This window comes from Centruroides vittatus, unplaced genomic scaffold (assembly GCF_030686945.1).
Source record: "Centruroides vittatus isolate TY-2023 unplaced genomic scaffold, ASM3068694v2 contig_975, whole genome shotgun sequence".
In the NCBI taxonomy this organism is placed as follows: Eukaryota; Metazoa; Arthropoda; class Arachnida; order Scorpiones; family Buthidae; genus Centruroides; species Centruroides vittatus.
The window spans coordinates 650,448-658,462 of record NW_027122648.1 but is presented as its reverse complement, the minus strand read 5'-3'; the positions used below and the strand labels follow the sequence as shown (position 1 = coordinate 658,462).

The 8,015-nt window shown below is 33.7% G+C and overlaps 1 non-coding gene across 1 annotated transcript; it reads right to left on the bottom strand.

Moving 5' to 3' along the window:
• Positions 1-6,678: 6,678 nt before the first annotated feature.
• TRNAE-UUC (transfer RNA glutamic acid (anticodon UUC)) lies at positions 6,679-6,750 on the bottom strand. Its single transcript has one exon. It is a non-coding gene; the product is annotated as a tRNA-Glu (tRNA).
• Positions 6,751-8,015: the final 1,265 nt, after the last annotated feature.

Sequence of the window (8,015 nt, the reverse complement as noted above, 5' to 3'; positions counted from 1 at the left end):
TTTTAATTGTTTAATTCCATAAAAAAAATTAGAATTCTTAAGTAATAAAAAGAGCTGAAATTAGAACATCTAGAAGTGTTACTTTTAGAAGAATATATCCCTAAAGATGGGTCCAGAGATACGGAAGTACTAGGAAAAGTTTACATCAATACAATTGACTTTGCTGATAAAGAAGGATTTATGTAAACTTGAGATTGGAGCTTTATGATGTTACAAATTACTGATTTATTTTTATACATGCAAACAGTTTTACAATTAATTAAAATAATTAGAATTATCTTGAACAAATCTCTTTAATAAATATAATTTTTTTATTTTATTTTAATTAAATTAGTTACTAGTACGTCTTTAAATATGATTGTGCTAATTTGTATTAATTAAAATACATTCAAATTAGTTGTAAGTCCGAAAAACAATTTGATATTTTAATTAGGAGCTTAACAAATGTTAATACCTGCTGATAATTAATTTTAAAATTGTTCAAGTTTTTGTGCACTTAGTGTAAAAATTTGAATGGATAGCCACAAAATGTATTAATTTTAATTATGATTAAAAATATATAACTAAAAATAAATTTGTTAAGATGATTCAAGAGCGAATCATTCAAACTAAATAAAGTCTGATGTAGGGAGTATTATTTATGATGAACTGTCAATGCATTCATTTATAAAATAATCATTAAAAATTGATATCTTTAAAATGTGTAAAAGCTATTCCAAAGTTTTTAAATTTACATAATAATTCAATATTTATTTATTTTTCTTTTAGATATTTAAATGTTTAATTAAGAATATATAGGCACAATTTCCTATGCATGCTATTTTTAAGTTATCAGTATTCACCTCTCCATTCTACATCCAAATTTTATTGTTTTTCAATATTCTTCCAGATATCTTCCATGTTGAAGTTAAAAGTTGTTAAAATAGTTCTTGACAACTGTTTTTAAGTCTTCAACTATTCAAAGACGAAATTGAGAAAATCTCTTATAATTTGTTTTGGTATATTGTAAATGTTAAATCTGGACTTGAAAAGGCCACACTATAGTAGGACCACAATGTGATATCCATTGCATTTTCCATCAAGACTCGTTCTAATAACTTTCACATTCAGGACATATCTTGCATACAGGCTTTGAAAAATCAATACATTCTATAGCAATCACAATCTTCTAATCAGTAAACTATACCTGAATACATAAATATCTGTTTAATAAGCAAAAAGTAATATCATTTACATATTATCAAGATTTGATGCAACAAAGAAGCTGTAAAATATTAGTTGTTCTTTAACAACTTTGCCAATATCAAAAGTATATTACAGATTTAATTAAAGATCTTTATTACTGTGAAAAGATTCTTGAATACACAAAATGAAAATTTAAATTCTTTTAAAAGTTATACAGAAAAAAATTTTCCAAAAAACTTATTCTGAAATATAACTTAAATTTTTAATATCACTTTTTATCTTACATTGAATATATAATACATCTATTTTTATGTCCCCATTTTAAAAACTTTTTTTAGAATATTAAAGGAAGTGTTTTATATTGACACGTTATAAAACTAATTTTAAAAAATAAAATAATATATTTTTAAGCTTTAAAGTATTTTTCATGTTATTTTTGGAAGAGAGAATTTTAATGAGATGTCAGTAAAGGTAAGTGGATCGATAAATTTAAATATTTAAGCTGTTTTAATACCACAGAAATATGCAGATAATATTTACATAATTTAATACATTGATATTCAAATAAAAGTTACTTTTGCAACAATTTTTCAAGCTTTTTTCAATAGAATTTATTTAATTTTTCTTAAAATATTCATGTTTGTCTAACGATAGATCAATTTGGCGCATTACATTTATCAAAATTACAGATTCTGTATTTATTTAGAACAAAGTAATTTTCAAATCTTTTTCATAATTTATATATATATCATGTACAGTAGACCCCCTATAACACGGTAGATACGTTCCGTGTTATATGAATCCGTGTTGTACGAGTCACTTAATACAGCCAATTACAGCCCGGCAAGTATGCAGTTTAGGGGTTACGGCTGTTTGAAAGGTTTTCTTCCATAAAATTAATCGATACTAGATTAATTTGACTCAACATTTCCAAATCACGTATAATTTTTTGGAAATAATCCATTAAAACTATGCTATAAAAAAGTTGTAGGATTACTTACCGAATGTGCACCGTTCAACGACGCCATTGCTTAAGCTTGTTTTTGTCGCGGAGCAGCTCATCGAACGGCGGGCGCGTTTCCTGATTAGCGAATTTTTCACAGAAAAAGAACTTAACTTTGGAGACATCATTAATAAAAATATAATTTCTATGGCCGTTGAATAATAAATGTTTCTTAGTAGGTCCAGTGCTCGTTTTAACTCAACGGTTTGAACAATATCCGCTATTGGTCCAGATTCGACCAAGCCTGTCGCGACACGAGTCAGCAATGGCGTTTTACCGTGTTATACGAACACGATAGCAATTTTTTTGCCGTGTTATACGAATCTGTGTTATATGAACCTGTGTTATAGGGGGTCTGTCAAGGTGGCAGCCTACCGCTCTGGGGAACCTGGGATCGAATCCGAACGGGTCGAATAATCCCCAGGAATTTTTCGGGGGTGGTCCGTTCGGATATGTCGGGCCCCGTCCCTCACCACCCAGTCGCCCCATTGTGGGCCTGGCCGAACCCATAATGGGCCTTCTAAAAGAGGCTCTCTTAGTGCCCACAGGGTGGAAAGAGTTATAAAAAAAAATAGGGGGGTCTACTATAAATGAGGATGTTTGTTTACTTTTTTTTTTTTTTTAACTCTCCGCCCTGTGGGCACTAAGAGGGCCTCTTTTAGTAGGCCTATTATGGGTTTGGCCAGGCCCACAATGGGGCGACCGGGTTGTGAGGGACGGGGCCCGACATATCCGAACGGATCATCCCCCGAAAAATTCCTGGGGATTATTCGACCCGTTTAGATTCGATCCTGGGTCCCCAGAGCGGTAGGATGCCACCTTGTCCGCTCGGCCATCCGGCCTAGCCTTGGATGTTTGTTTACTATACACTCTTAGGCCATTCGACCAATTCCTACGAAACTCGGCATTTACGTTTGCATACTTATAACTTAGATAACTTCGTACATTCCATCCCAAAATATCTATCGGATTTCTGTTAAGCGACAGTCACGGGCAGAGTAAGCATTATCCTTAATGCAATACTGATGTCGGGATAAGACTCACAGAGATTCCACTTGACCATTCCCTGTAATATTTGTAAATGGTGTAAAGATATCAAATTTTTAAATATTATTTTTGCTTGACTTTGAAAGCATCCAATTGCACTATATATAATGCAACAGTCGGCTGCAGCTTTTTAAAATCTACTAATGGCATGGTAACCAAATTTTTCCCATTTAAAAAAATCAAAAATCTACGATATTGAACGCATATTTTTAATTCGATCACCTAGTTGGGATATAATATTGTCAACAACTTCATAAAACAAATGTTTTAATTCATCCTGACTTGAAAGTATAGTTCCTTCTGTTTCTCCAGGTAACAGTTTTCTTTTGCGTTTTCGCTTCATCTTGGGTATTGAATCAATTCCCAACTCTTCACATTTTTGTTTGCATTCCAATATGATAATATCATACCGATTATTTCTAAAATGTTGTAAAAAAGATACTAGTCTATTTAATAATTCAGAAGAGCGAAAAATATCTTGTGATTTATTCTGTAACTGGTTATTTACATTTATTTTGGCTAAAATATTTTCCCACATAATTAACATAAAAATAAAATTGTATGATTCAATATGTCCAATAATAATTCTAGCTGTAGCGACACCATCTCCAAATGAAGAATATTCCAATATTTCTTTAAGGGCTTCTATTCGCAGTTTTCACCGGATGCTCGCCCTCTGGTGTTTAAAAACAAAACTATTCTATCTGGGTCGTTTGATTCATTCTTGTGTATTATCAGCAGTAAAGATGAATAGCAATATTTTTCTATTGCTATTCATCTTTCTGTCGCGTTCCAAAATTACAATTTCAAAGCCTGAGCCTGATATACGTGGTACGATCCAAAAGTTCGGGGTCTGCAGTAATCTATGACAACAAAAGCATGCATTTGAAGTTACAGCGTATGAAATGGATTCTATCAAACCACCTATACGTGTTCAGGTTAATTTCACCCATGTCATGTGATCAAACCGCGAGCGCTGCTGTTTTTTTCCGCAGATAGTTACCTTTGTTCTGCGACGTAATAAAAGTGAAGTTTCAAGAACAACCTCCAACATTAAATTTTGTCAGCGTTTAGGTAAAACACCTACGGAGACTTTAAAATTGCTAACAAAGGTGTACGGTGATTCTACCATGGCGAAGACGAAATGTTGGAGGTTCTTCTTGAAACTTCACTTTTATTACGTCGCAGAACAAAGGTAACTATCTGCGGAAAAAAACAGCAGCGCTCGCGGTTTGATCACATGACATGGGTGAAATTAACCTGAACACGTATAGGTGGTTTGATAGAATCCATTTCATACGCTGTAACTTCAAATGCATGCTTTTGTTGTCATAGATTACTGCAGTCCCCGAACTTTTGGATCGTACCACGTAAGTTTTCGTATATTCCCACTTGAAAAACAGATGATTATTCGGAAATCGGTCGGTTATATTTATGAGCTTCTCTGAATTCTGAAAGAGTGGATTATACTGTTAAGAATGGGCGGTTTTCCCGATTGTCCAACTTTACATAAACAAGTTATGCTGTCAATTTTAAAAGATATTTTCTTAAAGTTTAAAATGCCAGTAATTTTGTGTGAGACACAGGGTCGGATTTAAGCATTTCGAAGCCCCAAGCTGAACTCTGTAAGTTCCCTTACCAACTCCTTCACAATTTTAGAAGTCAATCATAAAATGAAAAGAATTAAATCAGACTATCTCTCTGATTCAATACGGTTATTGGAAGAAAAAGATGTGAAGTTTCGCTAGTCTTCTATGTTATAACTGAATTTAATTAAATTTTTATACCCATTCCATTAAAAATCTTTTTTTAAATTGGTTTTATCAATTTTTTTTAAAAAAACCATATGTTAATTCTTAGGAAAAAAATTAATGAAATACTACTCAAAATAAAAAGAAAAATATATTGTTGGTTTGTAAAAAAATGTTTATTACAAAATTTGACTGAAAATATTTACCGTCCGCGTCTTCTGTCTTCAACCAAGGTAGCCTTAAGTGTTGTCTTTAGTAATGTTGTATTTTTTTCCCATCTTCGGGTAGAAGAAGCAAAAAATTAAACAATTTCTGGATTATCCCAAAAAAGTGAAACTATCTCCACGATAATGCTTACTGTGTGCACTCCAATGAAATTAGGCGAATCCACGGCACAAGGAACAAATTTGGCAAAATCGTTTAATCGTGCCATATGCGCTTGCATGCCATTATATCAATATATTCCGGCCATGTTTGCTCCGTTATCGTAACCTTGTCCTCATGTTTTTAAAATCTAAACCATCATTTTTTAACTTATCCAAAACTTCAATTGCAAGTCCTTGTCCTGTTTTACATTTTGATAGTACAAAATCAACAAATCTCTCTTCGATAATTACCATTTCATTTTCAATTTTGACATATCTGATAATCTGGCATACTTGTTCTTTATCGATATATCAGGAGTACTATCAATTATTATGCTAAAATATTTTGCTCTCTTTATATTATTTATAATTTTGTTTCGAACTTTAGATGCTAGTAATGAAATAAATTCGTTTTGGATTTTTGGACTTAAATACGATACTTGGCCTTTTGGTCTTGATCATTAATAGTACAATGCGGGCAATGTAAACACCGAACCTATCGTAGCAATATAGCTAAATACGTGCGGTCGTATTTACTGCAAAGAGATTCTCGGAAGTAAACTATTGTTGATAAAATATCATATTCATATTTATATATTTAAATTTGTTATAATTGTTAACAAATTAAAATATTTTCTTTTCCTCTTTCCTTTTATTAACAATAAAATTGTTAATAAAAGAAGAAGACCGAAGATGAGTTGGAAAGACTTGAACCAGAGAGGACTGAAGAGAGAAGTCCTTGATAGGGAAAAATGGAAGAAACGCATTAGAGAAGGAAACGCCGACCCCATATAAACATGGAAAAAAGCGAGGATAAAGAAAGAAAGAATTTATATATTTCAATAACAATAAAAATGGCGGTTTATTTTTGAAACATATGTTCGTAGAAATTACAGATAATAAATACTATCAATATATAAATATAAATATAAAAGTTTTTTTGTGTTATTAATTTTGAAGCCCAATATTATTCCGAAACCTTTTCGTTGGTGCCTTTATTAAATCGGCGCCTATGGCGGGGGCCACATTGGCCATACCCTAGTTACGGCTCTGGTTCTGACAAACGTGGGCTCCCATGTGGTCTAGTGGTAAGAATACCTGGCTCTCGCCCGGGTTCGATTCCCGGCATGGGAATTTGCTTTTGTTCGTTTTTCCGCATCTTGGCCTTGCCTATTGTTATTTTTTAATCCCATTCAAACATACAAATTCGTCTGCGAAAATTTCCACGAGACTTCAGGTCTCAAACGAATATCTGTAGGATTGCTTCGAAAAAGAAAAAACAACGCCTGAAAAATGAACGACGTAGAAACACAGGAGCGAAAAAAATTTCCCACGCCAGGAATCGAACCTGGGCCTCCTGAGTGAAAGCCAGGTATCCTAGCCACTAGACCACGTGGGAAGTCGTTCCTACCAACTCCGCTATAATTACACGTTATAAATCAAGCAGGAATCGTCTCGGCTAGTTCCAATCTAACTCTTGCTCTTTTTCATTTATCTCTTCACTTTGCGCTAGTCGATCTGCTGCTGTCTGTCGAAAAATATTTGTAACCTCCGTTTTGAGTTCTCAACGAAACTCTCTGAGCTGCGTCGTTGTCCGCTTCCATTATCAATAAAGGACTCGTTGACGTGCGAACGGCTACGACGAAACAAAACTCTGGTTTACTGCGAAAGTCGTACGCATTGACCGAAACACCTGTTCTGGAGAGTGCACTGCGTTGGTGGATGTTTAACCTGTGTAAAAGTCTATAGTTAGTACCGGTACGTAGGCTGTTTTTTTTTCAAGATCCGATGGTTTATAAAAAGATAAGTGTAACATTTCATGACAAGAGGATGGAAAAGCTCGTCCACAGATATGACAAATGTTTCAATCTTCAAGGTGACTATGTCGAAAAGTAATCATACCTTAGTTTGTATCTAACTTTTGGTAATATATTCATTTTGTTACTTACACTTATCTTTTTTTTATGGACCATCGGTGTTTGGAAAAAAAAACAGTCCTCGTATATAAGTGTTTAATTTTCTACATCTAACGACTCGGGTTTTTTCATTTCTGAACGCTACTTTCTTAATTCTAAAAAGTGTCCTCCAATAGCCGAGTGCGTAAAACCACAGAACTCTGGTAGTTCGTTAGAAGTGGGTTAGGGCATGACAAAGGGCTTTCCCAAGTGGAGTTTCCTGGGTTTTCTTTATGTTAGCAACATCTAAATAGGATGCAGCTTTCCATAAAGGTCTTCCCGGGATGCATCCCCCTCGGCAGATCGCGTTACCGTAACCAAATAAGCCAAACTAATTCTAACGAGCGATTATTTATTGTGACATGGTCACAATACCGGGATGCAATTTTTTATCACAATGTTCTCAATTGTTTTAGTGGTGTCTTGCCCCTGTACATCACACTTTTCCTGTTAGCAATAGAGTCGTGTCGATTCAAACTTTTCCCTGAACTGAGTTAGTTGTTTATCTAACTTCGTTCAGGGGAAATTTTGAATCGAAGTAACGTGACTTCTGTTCAAAACCGGAAGTTCGTACATTATTAATCTGGACTTCCTGAAGCTTTCCACATATGGTCTCGACTTCTATCTATCTAATTCCTTTCTCGAGATTAAAGGACAGTTGACAGTCAAAATTTATTGGTCTACAATTTTTTCAAATTGCAACCCAATA